Source organism: Triticum aestivum, chromosome 3A (assembly GCF_018294505.1).
Source record: "Triticum aestivum cultivar Chinese Spring chromosome 3A, IWGSC CS RefSeq v2.1, whole genome shotgun sequence".
NCBI classification, from domain to species: Eukaryota; Viridiplantae; Streptophyta; class Magnoliopsida; order Poales; family Poaceae; genus Triticum; species Triticum aestivum.
Genome location: NC_057800.1, coordinates 740834498 through 740859851, shown reverse-complemented (window position 1 = coordinate 740859851; position 25354 = coordinate 740834498).

Here is a 25354-nt window from a genome sequence, read left to right as displayed (position 1 = left end):
ATCAGTTCATCTGAGAAGGTCCTTCTAAAGGTGCATTTGAGCTCCTGTCCATCCCAGAGATCTGCAATGGTTTTATTCTTTTCATTAACCAAAACATATAGGTCCCAGTACTGTGTGGCTAGGGGAGTGTTACCATACTAGGTATCTTCCCATAATCTAACCAATCTACCATCAACTATTTGCCATTCATACCCCATCTTCACTGCCTGCAGGGCCCACATAAAACTCTTCTAGAACTGGGAAGGGTGTGGGTCTCTACAGCACAGAATATTAGGATTTTTAGTATTATATTTGCTATCTACAATCTTTCTCCACAGAGGTCCCTCTCCAGCTATGTATCTCTTAACCCAGGAACCAAAAGTTATAAACTTTCTGTTAGTGCCATTAGTTTTCAAATTAGAATAGTTAAAATTTTAATTCTTTGAAATTTGTGTGAATCACAAGTTTGTGATTAACTTTACTAAAAAATGAACATAGATGCGCCTATAGAGAAAATTCAACCTAAATTCATAATCAATTTCTATGAATTTCAGAGAAATTCACTATGAATTTAGGTCAAATTCCCTGTATAGGGGCATCTATTTTCACTTTGAGAGGAGCTCAACAAGGCAGAGAGGGACGGGCTTATAAACAGGTGTGAGCGCCCTTCGGTTGGCGAGGTGGGAGTAAACTCTGAGCGCAACGAGGACAAACCCTTTAGTCCCGGTTGGTGGCATGAACCGAGCCTAAGGGGAGCCTTTGGTCCCGGTTCATGCCACCAACCGGGACCAATGGTGGTGGGCCAGGAGCGAGGCCCATTGGTCCTGGTTCGTCCCACCAACCGGGACCAAAAGGTCCAGACGAACCGGGACCAATGGCCCACGTGGCCCGGGCGGGCCCCTGAGCTCACGAACCGGGTCCAATGCACCCATTGGTCCTGGTTCTGGACTGAACCGGGACTAATGGGCTTACCCAGCCTGAACCTTTGCCCCCTTTTCTACTAGTGTGGGCTGAACCTATACCTTCCCTAAAACCGTATGAACCTGAAAGTTTTCACAAGTTATACCCTTCTGGTGTTTTACCTAATAATTTTCTACCCTACAATTTCTTTGAAGACGAGAAGTGAATGAAAGGTTATGCATTAAAGAAGTGGGAGTCGACCTTAAACTTTGTGTTCATGCCCATGGACCCAATGTGGAACTTATCATGGAAGCTTCTTGCAAAATATTTAATCATTTGGGTAATTCTTTCGGTGTCATTAAATTGGATCCCTTGCGGCTATGGTTCCGACCATATTGCTCTTCTTTGATCCCATTTCTCGGCCAAGTTTAAGCATTTGTCTTCTACAGATCAATACCCCAGTCCAACCTTTACTTTGAGCTACCGTAGTGTATTACCCCCATGGTATCTCGAGGATATATCTTATGAATTTCTGATGAAGTAGTACCTTCCCTGTCATAGTGACTCCACGGGTTCTGGGTTATCGTCAACCAAGAGCATCCATAAGCGAATCGATTCCGCGCTCCGATACAATAACTCTAAGTAATTTTCATTGCTTGTGAGTTTAATAATCCTTGAAGTCATTCCTAGCCTGATTGGCTATATCCTTATTGTGCTAAATTTTAATTGTGCTACCTGGTTCTTTTTCCCGGAGCACAGTTTTCAATGATGAGAAAATCATGCGTTGATCTTCCTCGTCATATCAATTCTCCTCGAACAGCAAACTTCATTTCAAGTTCGTGCCGTACCCCTGGTTCCAATAACCTTTCGCTTCATCATTCCTGTGACTTGATGTCATCACCGGTCGATTACATCTTCATGAAATCTCTCGACAAATGTGTTGTGATCATCATCAGCATTCTAAGATCTTCTAGGATATCAATTGAATTCATGATGAGAAATACCACCCTTGCCCTCGATGAATTGTATTATTATCGACCACTTTATTGCCTTCCCACCAACACAAGCTTGTTCATGTTTGGTGTTATACCTTGGGTTCCTTGCTATCCAGCAATTGTTCTTCTTTACCTTGGAACATTACCATCTCTCATGTCATCAATGTTGTGAGAATTCCACCGCCTATTAAGGATTCGTGATACAGTGATGCTTCTCGCCATCACCATTTTTTTCTTGGTCCCCGTGTTGAGTGAACTCTATTGTGCAAATTTAATATCTCTAGCAACCCTATTGCTTCAGAGTTATTGGACAATAATTCCAATTTACTGTGTTGGTTGCTCAATCACCATTCCGACGTTGGTCGTGCAACCCAGCCATATTTTAGGTGCACCTTTCAACCAATGTTTAATTGTGTATGTTTTCCTCCAGCATACATCATTATATCATTTTTCTGACAAATGTTATCTCCTTGTTCACATAATTATGGAAATCCATCTTTTGGAAATCTCGATGAATTACCGCAGGGTCCAACAGCCACCTCATCATCCTCTCCTTGGTTTAATGACAAACTCTTGTTTTGGCACTCGCTTCCATAGTTCATTTCCCGAGAATCTTACAATGTCATCTCGTCAATTTGTGTTGCACCTTTTCTTCTCAGGCATCATGAGTCTGAGGTATCCTAACACCGATCAGATCTGAATCTCGGTCAGATATGATGGTTGAAACGTATTTCCAAGAGTTATAACATTGGTCTTAGTATAACCCGGTAAGGTGATGTCATGCCTAGCCCACCTGGCCGTAGGACCTATTGTTATAGTTTCCTTTTTAGCAAGCTCAGCGATTCTTCCATGAGGAAATCGTAAGACTTATTTTATAAGTTGTTCCTAACGAATCCTTTGTGTATGCAAAGTCCGACCTTTGCTTGAAGACCATGTCAATGCTATCTCGAAGCATGTCTGTGGTACTCCGATTATCAACAAGAACATTTGAAGCCCAATGCTAAATGTTTCTTACTCAATTATCCAAACACCGTTGTATGGGTAATGTCATGAAATTTCTCTCCCCTTTCCTCAAGGGTTTTCTACTTTATATCCTGCCAGGGATATCATGCTCTGCTTGTCCTTGGGAAGGATATACCCTTGAAATATGTGTTTAAACACATTTTCCTTTCCATTGTTCTATTTAATTTCATAATAAATTATCCTTTCCATTGTTTGGTTTGACCTTTCTTGAGATCTATATAATCTAAGCAGTAATAATTCACTGCTTATGTAAACACCTCGGTGTACAACTCTGTCATTGAGACCTTGTTACTATCGTTGATGACATCCCGATAGCCACCGATGGATGAGAACTTTGCCTATTGGTCCGCCTCGTTTCAACGAGCAGGAAAATGGTTCTCTTCGTCCCCCGCCCTTGGTACCGACGCTGTTGCCGACATAACCGACAGGTTATGGTCTGACCTGCATGGTTATCATAACCGTGCAAGATGACACCACTCTTTCTGTCTTTAACCCACATGGTGGGCCCATAACCCACAAATTCCACAGGATCAAAACCTGACTCTCCTGTACACCCTGTTGCCAAAGATATTCCTCGCTCTTGACTTGATATGTAATTCGCAAGCCACCTTCCTAGCGATCTACTCTGGTATCAGACGCAATACTTATTCTCGTGCCCTGAAACCCTTTCACCTTCTAATTGGGCATCGAACGATTGCCTATCCGCTTGATACTTCTTACTATACCTTCTTGCTTGGCTCTCGATGTGTTCCATTTGACCAACTCGAGAGATACCCATGTGTTCATTCATGGGATAACCCCCGATGGTTAACCCTTATAGCATTCTATCATTGTCGAACTGCCCCTTACCTATTCGTAAGTACGAGACAGACCCCGAAGAAAGGATGCGACTTCGTCAAGATAACATGAAGTAGAGAAATGAAGACATCAACGACAGGGGTCAACTTCTTCGCGAAGAGCAAGCTAGGATGAGAAGAATCGCTAGATTTGTAACCAAAACCTTTCCCCCTTTCACTACCTCTTAAATCTCGGGACAAGATTTCTTGTAGTGGAGGAGAATTGTGACGCCCGGAGAATTATGCTATAGTAATACCCTGCTAATGGTGCCACGTCACCCCGGTTACTGTTGCTAATATCGCGTTGGATCAACACTTTTCAAATTCAAAAATTTAAATAATGTCAATCATCAAACTTTTCAAAAGTTAAAACAAAAATGTTCGGGTAGTGCCGAATATTAGATAGGTAACTATAGTGAAGAGAACTCCTTTTTAGAAAATGCCTAAATATTTTAAAATGATTTAAAACAGAAAAGAAAATAAATAAAAAGAAAAGAAAACACAAAAACAGAAAAGAAAACTAACAAAAAAAAAGAAGGAAAAGAACACCCCCGGGCTCTGACCCAGCAGGCCATCAACCCCACTGGGCCAACCCACCAGGCCCAGTCGGCCACCCCTTATTCCCCCACCCCCAGAAACCCTAACCCACGAAACCCCCACTTCCCCCTCGCACTCCCCTCCCCATTATGGATCGGATCGAGCGACGCCCGACGCCGCGCCCGCGTCGCTGCTCGCTTCCTCCCGCGCCAGCTCGTCCTCGCCGTTCTTACCGCACTCGACGCCGCTGGACCCCGCCGTTGCCAGAGCACCACCAACACTGGGACCTCGTCGCCTCCTCCCATGCATCGTCGCCCCCGACATCCACCGCGCGCCACTGCCCCCGAACCCTACGACTCCGCAGTGAGCACCACACCTCCCCCTCTCTTCCTCCCCCGCACTCGACCCCGTGCCGCGCACCGCGCGCCCGACGTCGTGTTTGGCCGCGCGCTGTACGCGCCATGCCCGCGTCGAACGCGCCAGCAGGCCGCGCTCCCTGTGCTTCGCGCGCGTGCCCGCGCCTCATCTCACTGCAGCCGCCGCGCTTCGCACCCGCGTCCCCTGCGCTAGCCGCGGTCACCGTGACCCAGGGCCATCCCTGCCGTCGCGCCCCTCGCCTTTGCCTCGCCTGACTCCGCGCTCGTCCGCTCCGGTTGCCGCCTGCTGCTCGCTGCGCGCGTGGCCTAGCCTCGCCGGCGCTGCGGTGGCCTTGCCAGCCCACGCGCCCGCAACCCCTCTCACGCTCGCGGTGCTGCCCCCCCCCAGCGCTCTCGCATGCGCGTAGCCCTCCGCCGTCGCCGCCCTTCACTGGCACCGCCCGCTGCTTCCCCCTGGCGATGTCCCCTCCGGCCCCAGCCGGCGCCCGACGGCCTCCGTGTCGGCCCGCGCTCGTCTCGCATCGTTGTGCCCGCAGCTACCGGCCGGGTTTGCCCGCCCCGCGCACCCCTTTCGGGCTGGGCGTTACCGCCCGCTAACCACGCCCGTTAAGGCCCCCTAGGGGCCTATGACAAAGGGGCCCCACCGCCCCAGAACGCTTATTAAATAAAAATAATAAGAAATAAAAATATTAAATAAACAATTAATTAATTAACTAGATTAATTAAATTAATTAATTATGCTTAATTAACCTAATAACTAGTTTGCCTAATTAACTATTGTTAATTAGCTAAACAGTCCCTGACAGGTGGGACCCACCTGTCAGGTTAACCAGGTCAACGGTGAACATTGACTGCTGATGCATGCTGACATCATGCTAATGCATTAATTAAGTTTTGAATTAAATTAATTTATTAAATCTAGAAAATTGATTAAATCTTTTAAAATTAATATAAAATAAACCACAACTCGGATGAAAACACTTTGTACATGAAAGTTGCTCAGAACGACGAGAAGAATCCGGATACGCAGCCTGTTCATCCGCCACGAGTCCCTAGCATAGAAAACATGCAACTTTTCCCCTCTGGTTCATTTGTCCAAAAACACGAAACACCGGGAATACTTTCCCGGATGTTTCCCCCCTTCGCTGGTATCACATATCCCTGCGTTACGTCACCCCTAGCACAACATATTGTCGCGTCTTGCTTTGTGTTACATTTGATTGCTCTGTTATTTATTGTGTTCCCCCTCCGTTACTTCTTTCCGATAGGCTCCGAGACCATTGCCGATACCCCTCTGATCGGCTACATCGATGACGACCCTTTCTTCTTGCCAGAGCAACCAGGCAAGCCCCCCCCCTTGATCACTAGATATGGCCTATTCTACTCTCTACTGCTTGCATTAGAGAAGTGTAGCATGTTATTGCTTTCCGTTAATCCTATTCTGCTGCATAGCCAGTCATTGTTGCTACAGTTGTTATCCTTACCTGCTATCCTACTGCTTAGTATAGGATGCTAGTGTTCCATCAGTGGCCCTACTCTCTTGTCCGTCTGCCATGCTATACTACTGGGCCGTGATCACTTCGGGAGGTGATCACGGGCATATACTATATACTTGATAATGTTACATTACTTATGATACTGTTCGGAGATGGGGGGTGAAGGGGCAGGTGGCTCCATCCCGGTAGAGGTGGGCCTAGGTTCCCGACGGCCCCCGACTGTTACTTTGAGGCGGAGTGACAGGGCAGGTTGAGACCACCTAGGAGAGAGGTGGGCCTGGCCCTGGTCGGCGTCCGCGGTTACTTCAAAATAACATGCTTAACAGTTCTGGGTATTTGATCTAAGTCTGGCCATTTGGTCTATACGCACTAACCAACTACGCGGGAACAGTTATGGGCACTCGACGTCGTGGTATCAGCCGAAGCCTTAATGACATCAGCGACTGAGTGGCGCGCGCCGGGTTGGACCGCGTAACGCAACTTCCTTTGAAATGGAGGTTGCTAGGTCTGCTCTGCGGCCGCGTACGCAACGTGCAGGTATGCAACGGGCGATGGGCCCAAACCCCTGCGCGCATAGGATTTAGACCGGCGTGCTGATCTCATTGTTGTGCCTAGGTGGGGCTGCGACGTGTTGATCTTCCGTGGCCGGGCATGACCCAGAAAAGTGTATCCGGTGAAATGGGATCGAGCGTGTTGGGTTATGTGGTGCACCCCTGCAGGGAAGTTTATCTATTCGAATAGCCGTGTCCGTCGGTAAAAGGACGACCCGGAGTTGTACCTTGACCTTATGACAACTAGAACCGGATACTTAATAAAACACACCCTTCCAAGTGCCAGATACAACCCGGTGATCGCTCTCTAACAGGCGGACGAGGAGGGGATCGCTGGGTAGGATTATGCTATGCGATGCTACTTGGTGAACTTACCATCTACTCTCTTCTACATGCTGCAAGATGGAGGTGGCCAGAAGCGTAGTCTTCGACAGGATTAGCTATCCCCCTCTTATTCTGGCATTCTGCAGTTCAGTCCACCGATATGGCCCTTTACACATATACCCATGCATATGTAGTGTAGCTCCTTGCTTGCGAGTACTTTGGATGAGTACTCACGGTTGCTTTTCTCCCTCTTTTCCCCATTTCCCTTCTACCGGGTTGTCGCAACCAGATGCCGGAGCCCAGGAGCCAGACGCCACTGTCGACGACGACTCCTACTACACTGGAGGGTGCCTACTACTACATGCAGGCCGCCGCCGACGACCAGGAGTAGTTTAGGAGAATCCCAGGCAGGAGGCCTGCACCTCTTTCGATTTGTACTCTAGTTTGTGTTAGCCTTCTTAAGGCAAACTTTTTTAACTTATGTTTGTACTCAGATATTGTTGCTTCCGCTGACTCGTCTATAATCGAGCACTTGTATTCGAGCCCTCGAGGCCCCTGGCTTGTATTATGATGCTTGTATTGTTGGGTTTCGTAGTAATTTCAAAAAAATTTCTACGCACACGCAAGATCATGTGATGCATAGCAACGAGGGGAGAGTATTGTCTACGTACCCAACGCAGACCGACTGCGGAAGCGATGACACGACGTAGAGGAAGTAGTCGTACGTCTTCTCGATCCAACCGATCAAGCACCGAAACTACGGCACCTCCGAGTTCGAGCACACGTTCAGCTCGATGACGATCCCCGGACTCCGATCCAGCAAAGTGTCGGGGAAGAGTTTCGTCAGCACGACGGCGTGGTGACGATCTTGATGAACTACAGCAGCAGGGCTTCGCCTAAACTCCGCTACAGTATTATCGAGGAATATGGTGGCAGGGGGCACCGCACACGGCTAAGGAATAGATCACGTGGATCAACTTGTATCAACTTGTGTGTTTAGAGGTGCCCCTGCCTCTGTATATAAAGGAGGAGAGGAGGGGAGGCTGGCCGGCCAAGGGGGGAGGCGCAGGAGAGTCCTACTCCCCCTGGGAGTAGGATTCCCCCTCCAATCCTAGTCCAACTAGGATTCCTCGGAGGGGAAAAGAGGAGGAGGGGGCCGGCCACCTCTCCTAGTCCTAATAGGACTAGGGGAAGGGGGGGGGGGGGCGCAGCCCATCTAGGGCAGCCCCTTCTCTTTTCCACTAAGGCCCACTATGGCCCAAATAGCTCCCGGGGGTTCCGGTAACCCTCCCGGTATTCCGGTAAAATCCCGATTTCACCCGGAACACTTCCGATATCCAAATATAGGCTTCCAATATATCAATCTTTACGTCTCGACCATTTCGAGACTCCTCGTCATGTCCGTGATCACATCCGGGACTCCGAACAACCTTCGGTACATCAAAATGCATAAACTCATAATATAACTGTCATCGTAACCTTAAGCGTGCGGACCCTACGGGTTCGAGAACAATGTAGACATGACTGAGACACGTCTCTGGTCAATAACCAATAGCGGGACCTGGATGCCCATATTGGCTCCTACATATTCTACGAAGATCTTTATCGGTCAGACCGCATAACAACATACGTTGTTCCCTTTGTCATCGGTATGTTACTTGCCCGAGATTCGATCGTCGGTATCCAATACCTAGTTCAATCTCGTTACCGGCAAGTCTCTTTACTCGTTCCGTAATACATCATCTCACAACTAACATATTAGTTGTAATGCTTGCAAGGCTTATGTGATGTGTATTACCGAGAGGGCCCAGAGATACCTCTCCGACAATCGGAGTGACAAATCCTAATCTCGAAATACGCCAACCCAACATCGACCATTGGAGACACCTGTAGTACTCCTTTATAATCACCCAGTTACGTTGTGACGTTTGGTAGTACCCAAAGTGTTCCTCCGGTAAACGGGAGTTGCATAATCTCATAGTCATAGGAACATGTATAAGTCATGAAGAAAGCAATAGCAACATACTAAACGATCGGGTGCTAAGCTAATGGAATGGGTCATGTCAATCAGATCATTCTACTAATGATGTGACCTCGTTAATCAAATAACAACTCATTGTTCATGGTTAGGAAACATAACCATCTTTGATTAACGAGCTAGTCAAGTAGAGGCATACTAGTGACACTTTGTTTGTCTATGTATTCACACATGTATTATGTTTCCGGTAAATACAATTCTAGCATGAATAATAAACATTTATCATGATTATAAGGAAATAAATAATAACTTTATTATTGCCTCTAGGGCATATTTCCTTCAGTCTCCCACTTGCACTAGAGTCAATAATCTAGATTATACTGTAATGATTCTAACACCCATGGAGCTTTGGTGCTGATCATGTTTTGCTCGTGGAAGAGGCTTAGTCAACGGGTCTGCAACATTCAGATCCATATGTATCATGCAAATCTCTATGTCTCCCACCTGGACTAGATCCCGGATGGAGTTGAAGCGTCTCTTGATGTGTTTGGTCCTTTTGTGAAATCTGGATTCCTTTTGCCAAGGCAATTGCACCAGTATTGTCACAAAAGATTTTCATTGGACCCGATGCACTAGGTATGACACCTAGATCGGATATGAACTCCTTCATCCAGACTCCTTCATTTGCTGCTTCCGAAGCAGCTATGTATTCCGCTTCACATGTAGATCCCGCTACGACGCTTTGTTTAGAACTGCACCAACTGACAGCTCCACCATTTAATGTAAACACGTATCCGGTTTGCGATTTAGAATCGTCCGGATCAGTGTCAAAGCTTGCATCAACGTAACCTTTTACGATGAGCTCTTTGTCACTTCCATATACGAGAAACATATCCTTAGTCCATTTCAGGTATTTCAGGATGTTCTTGACCGCTGTCCAGTGATCCATTCCTGGATTACTTTGGTACCTCCCTGCTAAACTTATAGCAAGGCACACATCAGGTCTGGTACACAGCATTGCATACATGATAGAGCCTATGGCTGATGCATAGGGAACATCTTTCATATTCTCTCTATCTTCTGCAGTGGTCGGGCATTGAGTCTTACTCAATTTCACACCTTGTAACACAGGCAAGAACCCTTTCTTTGCTTGATCCATTTTGAACTTCTTCAAAATTTTGTCAAGGTATGTGCTTTGTGAAAGTCCAATTAAGCGTCTTGATCTATCTCTATAGATCTTAATGCCTAATATGTAAGCAGCTTCACTGAGGTCTTTCATTGAAAAACTTTTATTCAAGTATCCCTTTATGCTATCCAGAAATTCTATATCATTTCCAATCAGTAATATGTCATCCACATATAATATCAGAAATGCTACAGAGCTCCCACTCACTTTCTTCTAAATACAGGCTTCTCCGAAAGTCTGTATAAAACCAAATGCTTTGATCACACTATCAAAACGTTTATTCCAACTCCGAGAGGCTTGCACCAGTCCATAAATGGATCGCTGGAGCTTGCACACTTTGTTAGCTCCCTTTGGATCGACAAAACCTTCTGGTTGCATCATATACAACTCTTCTTCCAGAAATCCATTCAGGAATGCAGTTTTGACATCCATTTGCCAAATTTCATAATCATAAAATGCGGCAATTGCTAACATGATTCGGACGGACTTAAGCATCGCTACGGGTGAGAAGGTCTCATCGTAGTCAATTCCTTGAACTTGCCGAAAACCTTTTGCGACAAGTCGAGCTTTGTAGACAGTAACATTACCATCAGCGTCAGTCTTCTTCTTAAAAATCCATTTATTCTCAATTGCTTGCCGATCATCGGGCAAGTCAACCAAAGTCCATACTTTGTTCTCATACATGGATCCCATCTCAGATTTCATGGCTTCAAGCCACTTTGCGGAATCTGGGCTCACCATCACTTCTTCATAGTTCGTAGGTTCATCATGATCTAGTAGCATGACCTCCAGAACAGGATTACCGTACCACTCTGGTGCGGATCTTACTCTGGTTGATCTACGCGGTTCAGTAGTATCTTGATCTAAAGTTTCATGATCATTATCATTGGCTTCCTCACTAACTGGTGTAGGTGTCACTGAAACAGTTTTCTGTGATGAACTACTTTCCAGTAAGGGAGCAGGTACAGTTACCTCGTCAAGTTCTACTTTCCTCCCACTCACTTCTTTCGAGAGAAACTCCTTCTCTAGAAATGATCCATTCTTAGCAACGAATGTTTTGCCTTCGGATCTGTGATAGAAGGTGTACCCAACAGTTTCCTTTGGGTATCCTATGAAGACACATTTCTCCGATTTGGGTTCGAGCTTATCAGGTTGAAGCTTTTTCACATAAGCATCGCAGCCCCAAACTTTAAGAAATGACAACTTTGGTTTCTTGCCAAACCACAGTTCATAAGGCGTCGTCTCAACGGATTTTGATGGTGCCCTATTTAACGTGAATGCGGCCGTCTCTAAAGCATATCCCCAAAATGATAGCGGTAAATCAGTAAGAGACATCATAGATCGCACCATATCTAGTAAAGTACGATTACGACGTTCGGACACACCATTATGCTGTGGTGTTCCGGGTGGCGTGAGTTGCGAAACTATTCCACAGTTTTTCAAATGTACACCAAACTCGTAACTCAAATATTCTCCTCCACGATCAGATCATAGAAACTTTATTTTCTTGTTACGATGATTTTCAACTTCACTCTAAAATTCTTTGAACTTTTCAAATGTTTCAGACTTATGTTTCATTAAGTAGATATACCCATATATGCTTAAATCATCTGTGAAGGTGAGAAAATAACAATATCCGCCACGAGCCTCAACATTCATCGGGCCACATACATCGGTATGTATGATTTCCAACAAATCTGTTGCTCTCTCCATAGTACCGGAGAACGGTGTTTTAGTCATCTTGCCCATGAGGCACGGTTCGCAAGTACCAAGTGATTCATAATCAAGTGGTTCCAAAAGTCCATCGGTATGGAGTTTCTTCATGCGCTTTATACCGATATGACCTAAACGACAGTGCCACAAATAAGTTGCACTTTCATTATCAACTCTGCATCTTTTGGCTTCAACATTATGAATATGTGTATTACTACTATCGAGATTCAATAAAAATAGACCACTCTTCAAGGGTGCATGACCATAAAAGATATTACTCATATAAATAGAACAATCATTATTCTCTGATTTAAATGAATAACCGTCTCGCATTAAACAAGATCCAGATATAATGTTCATGCTCAACGCTGGCACCAAATAACAATTACGTAGGTCTAATATTAATCCCGAAGGTAGATGTAGAGGTAGCGTGCCGACTGCGATCACATCGACTTTGGAACCGTTTCCCACGCGCATCGTCACCTCGTCCTTTGCCAGTGCCTGCTTATTCTGTAGTCCCTGTTTCGAGTTGCAAATATTAGCAACAGAACCAGTATCAAATACCCAGGTGCTACTGCGAGCTCTAGTAAGGTACACATCAATAACATGTATATCACATATACCTTTGTTCACCTTGCCATCCTTCTTATCCGCCAAATACTTGGGGCAGTTCCGCTTCCAGTGACCAGTCTGCTTGCAGTAGAAGCACTCAGTTTCAGGCTTAGGTCCAGACTTGGGTTTCTTCTCTTGAGCAGCAACTTGCTTGCCGTTCTTCTTGAAGTTCCCCTTTTTCTTCCCTTTGCCCTTTTTCTTGAAACTAGTGGTCTTGTTAACCATCAACACTTGATGCTCCTTTTTGATTTCTACCTCCGCAGCTTTCAGCATTGCGAAGAGCTCGGGAATAGTCTTGTTCATCCCTTGCATATTATAGTGTTGGGTTTCGTAGTAATTTCAAAAATTTTCCTACGCGCACACAGGATCATGTGATGCATAGCAACGAGAGGAGAGTGTTTGTCTACGTACCCAACGCAGACCGACTGCGGAAGCGATGACACGACGTAGAGGAAGTAGTCGTACGTTTTCACGATCCAACCGATCAAGCACCGAAACTACGGCACCTCCGAGTTCGAGCACACGTTCAGCCCGATGACGATCCCCGGACTCCGATCCAGCAAAGTGTCGGGGAAGAGTTTCGTCAGCACGACGGCGTGGTGACGATCTTGATGAACTACAGCAGCAGGGCTTCGCCTAAACTCCGCTACAGTATTATCGAGGTATATGGTGGCAGGGGGCACCGCACACGGCTAAGGAATAGATCACGTGGATCAACTTGTGTCTATGGGGTGCCCCCTGCCCCTGTATATAAAGGATGGAGGAGGAGGAGGCCGGCCAAGGCAAAGGTGCGGCCAGGATAGGGAGTCCTACTAGGACTCCAAGTCCTAGTAGGAGTCCACCAAGAGGGGAGGAAGGGAGAAGGAATAGGAGGAGAAGGAGAGGTGGCCGGCCCCCTTTTCCCTAGTCCAATTCGGACTAGAGGGGAGGGGGGCGCAGCCTTTTTCTCCTCTTCCCACTAAAGCCCATCAAGGCCCAATACTCTTCCCCGTATTCCCGTAACCCCCCGGTACTCCGGAAAATACCCGAATCACTCGGAACCTTTCCGAACTCCGAATATAGTCGTCCAATATATCGATCTTTACGTCTCGAGCATTTCGAGACTCCTCGTCATGTCCCCGATCTCATCTGGGACTCCGAACTCCTTCGGTACATCAAAACTCATAAACTCATAATATAACTGTCATCGAAACCTTAAGCGTGCGGACCCTACGGGTTCGAGAACAATGTAGACATGACCAAGACTCGTTTCCGGTCAATAACCAATAGCGGGACCTGGATGCCCATATTGGCTCCTACATATTCTACGAAGATCTTTATCGGTCAGACCGCATAACGACATACGTTGTTCCCTTTGTCATCGGTATGTTACTTGCCCGAGATTTGATCGTCGGTATCCAATACCTAGTTCAATCTCGTTACCGGCAAGTCTCTTTACTCGTTCCGTAATACATCATCTCACAACTAACATATTAGTTGCGGTGCTTGCAAGGCTTATGTGATGTGCATTACCGAGAGGGCCCAGAGATACCTCTCCGACAGTCGGAGTGACAAATCCTAATCTCGAAATACGCCAACCCAACATCTACCTTTGGAGACACCTGTAATGCTCCTTTATAATCACCCAGTTACGTTGTGACGTTTGGTAGCACCCAAAGTGTTCCTCCGGCAAACGGGAGTTGCATAATCTCATAGTCATAGGAACATGTATAAGTCATGAAGAAAGCAATAGCAACATACTAAACGATCAGGTGCTAAGCTAATGGAATGGGTCATGTCAATCAGATCATTCAACTAATGATGTGACCTCGTTAATCAAATAACAACTCATTGTTCATGGTCAGGAAACATAACCATCTTTGATTAACGAGCTAGTCAAGTAGAGGCATACTAGTGACACTCTGTTTGTCTATGTATTCACACATGTATTATGTTTCCGGTTAATACAATTCTAGCATGAATAATAAACATTTATCATGATTATAAGGAAATAAATAATAACTTTATTATTGCCTCTAGGGCATATTTCCTTCAGTCTCCCACTTGCACTAGAGTCAATAATCTAGTTCACATCGTCATGTGATTTAACACCAACATTCATATCTGTATATGATTAACACCCATAGTTCACATCATCATGTGACCAACACCCAAAGGGTTTACTAGAGTCAATAATCTAGTTCACATCGTCATGTGATTTAACATCCAAAGAGTACTAAGGTGTGATCATGTTTTGCTCGTGAGAGAAGCTTAGTCAACTGGTCTGTCATATACAGATCCGTAAGTATTTTGCGAATTCTATGTCTACAATGCTCTGCACGGAGCTACTCTAGCTAATTGCTCCCACTTTCAATATGTATCTAGATCAAGACTTAGAGTCATCTAGATTAGTGTCAAACTTGCATCGGCGTAACCTTTTACGACGAACCTTTTTCCATAATCGAGAAACATATCCTTATTCCACTAAGGACAATTTTGACCGCTCTCCAGTGATCTACTCCTAGATCACTATTGTACTCCCTTGCCAAACTCAGTGGTATGGCATAATAGATCTGGTATACAGCATGGCATACTTTATAGAACCTATGACTGAGGCATAGGGAATGACTTTCATTCTCTTTCTATTTTCTGCCGTGGTCGGGCTTTGAGTCTTACTCAACTTAACACCTTGCAACACAGGCAAGAACTCCTTCTTTGACTGTTCCATTTTGAACTATTTCAAAAATTTATCAAGGTATGTATTCATTGAAAAAATCTTATCAAGCGTCTTCATCTATCTATATAGATCTTGATGCTCAATGTGTAAGCAGCTTCACCAAGGTCTTTCTTTGAAAAACTTTTATTCAAGTATCCTTTCATGCTTTGTAGAATAATTCTACATTATTTCCGATCAACAATATGTCATTCACATATACTTATCAGAAATGTTGTAGTGCTCTCACTCACTTTCTTGTAAATACAGGCTTCACTGTAAGTCTGTACAATAACTATATGCTTTGATCAACTTATCAAAGCGTATATTCCAACTCCGAGATTCTTGCACCAGTCCATAAATGGATCGCTGGAGCTTGTACACTTTGTTAGCTCCCTTTGGATCGACAAAACCTTCCGGTTGCATCATATACAACTCTTCTTCCAGAAATCCATTCAGGAATGCAGTTTTGACATCCATCTGCCAAATTTCATAATCATAAAATGCGGCAATTGCTAACATGATTCGGACAGACTTTTAAGCATCGATACGAGTAAGAAAATCTCATCGTATTCAACACCTTGAACTTTGTCAAAAACCTTTTTCGACAAGTCTAGCTTTGTAGATAGTAACACTACTATCAACGTCCGTCTTCCTCTTGAAGATCCATTTATTCTCAATCGCTTGCCGATCATCGGGCAAGTCAACCAAAGTCCATACTTTGTTCTCATACATGGATCCCATCTCAGATTTCATGGCTTCTAGCCACTTTGCGGAATCTGGGCTCACCATCGCTTCTTCATAGTTCGTAGGTTCATCATGATCTAGTAGCATGACCTCCAGAACATGATTACCGAACCACTCTGGTGCGGATCTTACTCTGGAAGACCTACGAGGTTTGGTAGTAACTTGATCTGAAGTTTGATGATCATCATCATTAACTTCCTCACTTATTGGTGTAGGAATCACTGGAACTGATTTCTGTGATGAACTACTTTCCAATAAGGGAGAAGGTATAATTACCTCTTCAAGTTCTACTCTCCTCCCACTCACTTCTTTCGAGAGAAACTCCTTCTCTGGAAAGGATCCATTTTAGCAACGAATGTCTTGCCTTCGGATCTGTGATAGAAGGTGTACCCAACAATTTCCTTTGGGTATGAAGACGCACTTCTCCGATTTGGGTTCGAGCTTATCAGGATGAAACCTTTTTCACATAAGCATCGCAGCCCCAAACTTTAAGAAACAACAGGTTAGGTTTATTGCTAAACCATAGTTCATACAGTGTCGTCTCAACGGATTTAGATGGTGCCCTATTTTAAAACGTGAATGCAGCTGTCTCTAATGCATAACCCCAAAACGATAGTGGTAAAGAGATATCATAGATCGCACCATATCAAATAAAGTGCGGTTACGACGTTCGGACACACCATAACGATGTGGTGTTCCAGGTGGCGTGGGCTGTGAAACTATTCCACATTGTTTTAATTGAAGACCAAACTCGTAACTCAAATATTTGTCTCCGCGATCAGATCGCAGAAACTTTATTTTCTTGTTACGATGATTTTTCCACTTCACTCTGAAATTCTTTGAACCTTTCAACTATTTCAGACTTATGTTTCATCAAGTAGATATACCCATATCTGCTCAAATCATCTTGTGAAGGTCAGAAAACAACGATGCTTGCCACGAGCAACAGCACTCATTGGATCGCATACATCGGTATGTATTATTTCCAACAAGTCAGTAACTCGTTCCATTGTTCCGAAGAACGGAGTTTTAGTCATCTTGCCCAAAAGGCACGGTTCGCAAGCATCAAATGATTCATAACCAAGTGATTCCGAAAATCCATCTTTATGGAGTTTCTTCATGCGCTTTACACCGATATGACCCAAACGGCAGTGCCACAAATAAGTTGCACTATCATTTTTAACTTTGCATCTTTTGGCATCAATATTATGAATATGTGTATCACTACGATCGAGATCCAATGAACCATTTTCATTGGGTGTGTAACCATATAAGGTTTTATTCATGTAAATAGAACAACAGTTTATTCTCTTACTTAAATGAATAACCGTAATGCAATAAACATGATCAAATCATATTCATGCTCAACGCAAATACCAAATAACATTTATTTAGGTTCAACACTAATCCCGAAAGAATAGGGAGTGTGTGACGATGATCATATCAATCTTGGAACCACTTCCAACACACATCATCACTTCACCCTTAACTAGTCTCTGTTTATTCTGCAACTCCCGTTTCGAGTTACTAATCTTAGCAACTGAACTAGTATCAAATACTGAGGGTTTGCGATAAACACTAGTAAAGTACACATCAATAACATGTATATCAAATATACTTATGTTCACTTTGCCATCCTTCTTATCCGCCAATCACTTGGGGTAGATCCGCTTCCAGTGACCAGTCCCTTTGCAGTAGAAACACTTAGTCTCAGGCTTAGGATCAGACTTGGGCTTCTTCGTGGGAGTGACAACTTGCTTGTCAATCTACTTGAAGTTCCCCTTTCTTTTCCTTTGCCCTTTTCTTGAAACTAGTGATCTTGTCAACCATCAACACTTGATGCTCTTTCTTGATTTCTACCTTTGTTGATTTCAACATCACGAAGAGCTCGGGAATTATTTTCATCATCCCTTGCATACTATAGTTCATCACGAAGTTCTACTAACTTGGTGATGGTGACTAGAGAATTCTGTCAATCACTATCTTATCTGGAAGATTAACTCCCACTTGATTCAAGCGATTGAAGTACCCAGACAATCTGAGCACATGCTCACTAGTTGAGCGATTCTCCTCCATCTTTTAGCTATAGAACTTGTTGGAGACTTCATATCTCACAACTCGGGTATTTGCTTGAAATATTAACTTCAATTCCTGGAACATCTCATATGGTCCATGACGTTCAAAACGTCTTTGAAGTCCCGATTCTAAGCCGTTAAGCATGGTGCACTAAACTATCAAGTAGTCATCATATTGAGCTAGCCAGACGTTCATAACTTCTGCATCTGCTCCTGCAATAGGTCTGTCACCTAGCGGTGCATTAAGGACATAATTCTTCTGTGCAGCAATGAGGATTTAACCTCAGATCACGGATCAAATCCGCAACATTGCTACTAACATTTTTCAACACAATTTTCTCTAGGAACATATCAAAATAAACACAGGGAAGCAACAACGCGAGCTATTGATCTATAATTTGCAAAATACTACCAGGACTAAGTTCATGATAAATTTAAGTTCAATTAATCATATTATTTAAGAACTCCCACTTAGATAGACATCCCTCTAATCCTCTAAGTGATCACGTGATCCAAATCAACTAAACCATAACCGATCATCACGTGAGATGGAGTAGTTTTCAATGGTGAACATCGTTATGTTGATCATATCTACTATATGATTCACGCTCGACCTTTCGGTCTCCGTGTTCCGAGGCCATATCTGCATATGCTAGGCTCGTCAAGTTTAACCTGAGTATTCTGCGTGTGCAAAACTGGCTTGCACCCGTTGTATTTGAACGTAGAGCCTATCACACCCGATCATCACGTGGTGTCTCAGCACGAAGAACTTTCGCAACGGTGCATACTCAGGGAGAACACTTCTTGATAATTTAGTGAGAGATCATCTTATAATGCTACCGTCAATCAAAGCAAGATAAGATGCATAAAAGATAAACATCACATGCAATCAATATAAGTGATATGATATGGCCATCATCATCTTGTGCCTGTGATCTCCATCTCCGAAGCACCGTCATGATCACCATCGTCACCGGCGCGACACCTTGATCTCCATCGTAGCATCGTTGTCGTCTCGCCAATCTTATGCTTCCACGACTATCACTACCGTTTAGTAATAAAGTTAAGCATTACATCGCGATTGCATTGCATACAATAAAGCGACAACCATATGGCTCCTGCCAGTTGCCGATAACTTGGTTACAAAACATGATCATCTCATACAATAAAATTCAGCATCATGCCTTGACCATATCACATCACAACATGCCCTGCAAAAACAAGTTAGACGTCCTCTACTTTGTTGTTGCATGTTTTACGTGGCTGCTATGGGCTTAAGTAAGAACCAATCTCACCTACGCATCAAAACCACAACGATAGTTTGTCAAATTGACTCCGTTTTAACCTTCGCAAGGACCGGGCGTAGCCATACTTGGTTCAACTAAAGTTGGAGAGACAGTCGCCCGCAAGCCATCTCTGTGCAAAGCACGTCGAGGGAACCGGTCTCGCGTAAGCGTACGCGTAAGGTTGGTCTGGGTCGTCTCGTCCAACAATACCGCCGAACCAAAATATGACATGCTGGTAGGCAGTATGACTTGTATCGTCCACAACTCACTTGTGTTCTACTCGTGCATATAACATCAACATCAATAACCTGGCTCGGATGCCACTGTTGGGTTTCGTAGTAATTTCAAAAATTTTCCTACGCGCACACAGGATCATGTGATGCATAGCAACGAGAGGAGAGTGTTGTCTACGTACCCAACGCAGACCGACTGCGGAAGCGATGACACGACGTAGAGGAAGTAGTCGTACGTCTTCACGATCCAACCGATCAAGCACCGAAACTACGGCACCTCCGAGTTCGAGCACACGTTCAGCCCGATGACGATCCCCGGACTCCGATCCAGCAAAGTGTCGGGGAAGAGTTTCGTCAGCACGACGGCGTGGTGACGATCTTGATGAACTACAGCAGCAGGGCTTCGCCTAAACTCCGCTACAGTATTATCGAGGTATATGGTGGCAGGGGGCACCGCACACGGCTAAGGAATAGATCACGTGGATCAACTTGTGTCTATGGGGTGCCCCTGCCCCTGTATATAAAGGATGGAGGAGGAGGAGGCCGGCCAAGGCAAAGGTGCGGCCAGGATAGGGAGTCCTACTAGGACTCCAAGTCCTAGTAGGAGTCCACCAAAAGGGGAGGAAGGGAGAAGGAATAGGAGGAGAAGGAGAGGTGGCCGGCCCCCTTTTCCCTAGTCCAATTCGGACTAGAGGGGAGGGGGGCGCAGCCTTTTTCTCCTCTTCCCACTAAAGCCCATCAAGGCCCAATACTCTTCCCCGTATTCCCGTAACCCCCCGGTACTCCGGAAAATACCCGAATCACTCGGAACCTTTCTGAACTCCGAATATAGTCGTCCAATATATCGATCTTTACGTCTCGAGCATTTCGAGACTCCTCGTCATGTCCCCGATCTCATCCGGGACTCCGAACTCCTTCGGTACATCAAAACTCATAAACTCATAATATAACTGTCATCGAAACCTTAAGCGTGCGGACCCTACGGGTTCGAGAACAATGTAGATATGACCAAGACTCGTTTTCGGTCAATAACCAATAGCGGGACCTGGATGCCCATATTGGCTCCTACATATTCTACGAAGATCTTTATCGGTCAGACCGCATAACGACATACGTTGTTCCCTTTGTCATCGGTATGTTACTTGCCCGAGATTTGATCGTCGGTATCCAATACCTAGTTCAATCTCGTTACCGGCAAGTCTCTTTACTCGTTCCGTAATACATCATCTCACAACTAACATATTAGTTGCGGTGCTTGCAAGGCTTATGTGATGTGCATTACCGAGAGGGCCCAGAGATACCTCTCCGACAATCGGAGTGACAAATCCTAATCTCGAAATACGCCAACCCAACATCTACCTTTGGAGACACCTGTAATGCTCCTTTATAATCACCCAGTTACGTTGTGACGTTTGGTAGCACCCAAAGTGTTCCTCCGGCAAACGGGAGTTGCATAATCTCATAGTCATAGGAACATGTATAAGTCATGAAGAAAGCAATAGCAACATACTAAACGATCAGGTGCTAAGCTAATGGAATGGGTCATGTCAATCAGATCATTCAACTAATGATGTGACCTCGTTAATCAAATAACAACTCATTGTTCATGGTCAGGAAACATAACCATCTTTGATTAACGAGCTAGTCAAGTAGAGGCATACTAGTGACACTCTGTTTGTCTATGTATTCACACATGTATTATGTTTCCGGTTAATACAATTCTAGCATGAATAATAAACATTTATCATGATTATAAGGAAATAAATAATAACTTTATTATTGCCTCTAGGGCATATTTCCTTCATATAGTTCATCACGAAGCTCTTGTAGCTTGGTGGCAGTGATTGGAGAATTCTGTCAATGACGCAATCATCCGGAAGATTAACTCCCAATTGAATCAAGTGATTATTATACCCAGACATTTTGAGTATATGCTCACTGACAGAACTGTTCTCCTCCATCTTGCAGCTATAGAACTTATTGGAGACTTCATATCTCTCAATTCGGGCATTTGCTTGAAATATTAACTTCAACTCCTGGAACATCTCATATGCTCCATGACGTTCAAAACGTCGTTGAAGTCCCGATTCTAAGCCGTAAAGCATGGCACACTGAACTATCGAGTAGTCATCAGCTTTGCTTTGCCAGACGTTCATAACATCTGGCGTTGCTCCAGCAGCAGGCCTGGCACCCAGCGGTGCTTCCAGGACGTAATTCTTCTGTGCAGCAATGAGGATAATCCTCAAGTTACGGACCCAGTCCGTATAATTGCTACCATCATCTTTCAACTTTGCTTTCTCAAGGAACGCATTAAAATTTAACGGAACAACAGCACGAGCCATCTATCTACAATAAACATAAACAAGCAAGATACTATCAGGTACTAAGTTCATGATAAATTCAAGTTCAATTAATCATTTTATTTAAGAACTCCCACTTAGATAGACATCCCTCTAATCCTCTAAGTGATTACGTGATCCAAATCAACTAAACCATGACCGATCATCACGTGAGATGGAGTAGTTTTCAATGGTGAACATCGTTATGTTGATCATATCTACTATATGATTCACGCTCGACCTTTCGGTCTCCGTGTTCCGAGGCCATATCTGCATATGCTAGGCTCGTCAAGTTTAACCTGAGTATTCTGCGTGTGCAAAAACTGGCTTGCACCCATTGTAGATGGACGTAGAGCTTATCACACCCGATCATCACGTGGTGTCTGGGCACGACGAACTTTGGCAACGGTGCATACTCAGGGAGAACACTTCTTGATAATTTAGTGAGAGATCATCTTATAATGCTACCGTCAATCAAAGCAAGATAAGATGCATAAAAAGATAAACATCACATGCAATCAATATAAGTGATATGATATGGTCATCATCATCTTGTGCTTGTGATCTCCATCTCCGAAGCACCGTCATGATCACCATCGTCACCGGCGCGACACCTTGATCTCCATTGTAGCATCGTTGTCGTCTCGCCAATCTTATGCTTCCACGACTATCACTACCGTTTAGTAATAAAGTAAAGCATTACATCGCGATTGCATTGCATACAATAAAGCGACAACCATATGGCTCCTGCCAGTTGCCGATAACTCGGTTACAAAACATGATCATCTCATACAATAAAATTCAGCATCATGCTTTGACCATATCACATCACAACATGCCCAGCAAAAACAAGTTAGACGTCCTCTACTTTGTTGTTGCTTGTTTTACGTGGCTGCTACGGGCTTAAGTAAGAACCAATCTCACCTACGCATCAAAACCACAACGATAGTTTGTCAAATAGACTCCGTTTTAACCTTCGCAAGGACCGGGCGTAGCCATACTTGGTTCAACTAAAGTTGGAGAGACAGTCGCCCGCAAGCCATCTCTGTGCAAAGCACGTCGAGGGAACCGGTCTCGCGTAAGCGTACGCGTAAGGTTGGTCTGGGTCGTCTCGTCCAACAATACCGCCGAACCAAAATATGACATGCTGGTAGGCAGTATGACTTGTATCGTCCACAACTCACTTGTGTTCTACTCGTGCATATAACATCAGCATCAATAACCTGGCTCGGATGCCACTGTTGGGTTTCGTAGTAATTTCAAAAAAAATTCTACGCACACGCAAGATCATGTGATGCATAGCAACGAGGGGAGAGTATTGTCTACGTACCCAACGCAGACCGACTGCGGAAGCGATGACACGACGTAGAGGAAGTAGTCGTACGTCTTCTCGATCCAACCGATCAAGCACCGAAACTACGGCACCTCCGAGGTCGAGCACACGTTCAGCTCGATGACGATCCCCGGACTCCGATCCAGCAAAGTGTCGGGGAAGAGTTTCGTCAGCACGACGGCGTGGTGACGATCTTGATGAACTACAGCAGCAGGGCTTCACCTAAACTCCGCTACAGTATTATCGAGGAATATGGTGGCAGGGGGCACCGCACACGGCTAAGGAATAGATCACGTGGATCAACTTGTGTCAACTTGTGTGTTTAGAGGTGCCCCTGCCTCTGTATATAAAGGAGGAGAGGAGGGGAGGCCGGCTGGCCAAGGGGGGGAGGCGCAGGAGAGTCCTACTCCCTCTGGGAGTAGGATTCCCCCTCCAATCCTAGTCCAACTAGGATTCCTCGGAGGGGAAAAGAGGAGGAGGGGGCCGGCCACCTCTCCTAGTCCTAATAGGACTAGGGGAAGGGGGGGGGCGCAGCCCATCTAGGGCAGCCCCTTCTCTTTTCCACTAAGGCCCACTATGGCCCAAATAGCTCCCGGGGGGTTCCGGTAACCCTCCCGGTATTCCGGTAAAATCCCGATTTCACCCGGAACACTTCCGATATCCAAATATAGGCTTCCAATATATCAATCTTTACGTCTCGACCATTTCGAGACTCCTCATCATGTCCGTGATCACATCCGGGACTCCGAACAACCTTCGGTACATCAAAATGCATAAACTCATAATATAACTGTCATCGTAACCTTAAGCGTGCGGACCCTACGGGTTCGAGAACAATGTAGACATGACCGAGACACGTCTCTGGTCAATAACCAATAGCGGGACCTGGATGCCCATATTGGCTCCTACATATTCTACGAAGATCTTTATCGGTCAGACCGCATAACAACATACGTTGTTCCCTTTGTCATCGGTATGTTACTTGCCCGAGATTCGATCGTCGGTATCCAATACCTAGTTCAATCTCGTTACCGGCAAGTCTCTTTACTCGTTCCGTAATACATCATCTCACAACTAACATATTAGTTGTAATGCTTGCACGGCTTATGTGATGTGTATTATCGAGAGGGCCCAGAGATACCTCTCCGACAATCGGAGTGACAAATCCTAATCTCGAAATACGCCAACCCAACATCGACCATTGGAGACACCTGTAGTACTCCTTTATAATCACCCAGTTACGTTGTGACGTTTGGTAGTACCCAAAGTGTTCCTCCGGTAAACGGGAGTTGCATAATCTCATAGTCACAGGAACATGTATAAGTCATGAAGAAAGCAATAGCAACATACTAAACGATCGGGTGCTAAGCTAATGGAATGGGTCATGTCAATCAGATCATTCTACTAATGATGTGACCTCGTTAATCAAATAACAACTCATTGTTCATGGTTAGGAAACATAACCATCTTTGATTAACGAGCTAGTCAAGTAGAGGCATACTAGTGACACTTTGTTTGTCTATGTATTCACACATGTATTATGTTTCCGGTAAATACAATTCTAGCATGAATAATAAACATTTATCATGATTATAAGGAAATAAATAATAACTTTATTATTGCCTCTAGGGCATATTTCCTTCATGTATGACTTATTTTATTTTTAGAGTTGTGTTGTGATATCTTCTCGTGAGTCCCTGATCTTGATCGTACACGTTTGCGTGTACGATTAGTGTAAGGTCGAATCGGGGCCGTCACACATGCGCTACTAGTAAATATTTATTAGTAGCGAGGGGTTAATGTGGCGTGCTACTAGTAATTAGCAGTAGCGTGGGTCAAAATAGCGCGCTACTAGTAAGCGTCTATCTATAAGCTATTTCCTAGTAGTGATACATGCATAACATAGACACATTCAATTTTTCTAGTTCCCACTAGGAAAATTTATGGCTTTCATTGCTCTTTTGATAATTTAAACATTCATACCTTTTAAACAAAAAATTGTTTGTGAATCTTTTTATATATTTGAAATCCTACGGTGAGACCTTTCACACAAGACAATTCTTGAATACATTGAAACTAACATTCAATTTTACATCTTCAATCGTATTTATATTAATTGAAATATGTGTTAAATAATGTATG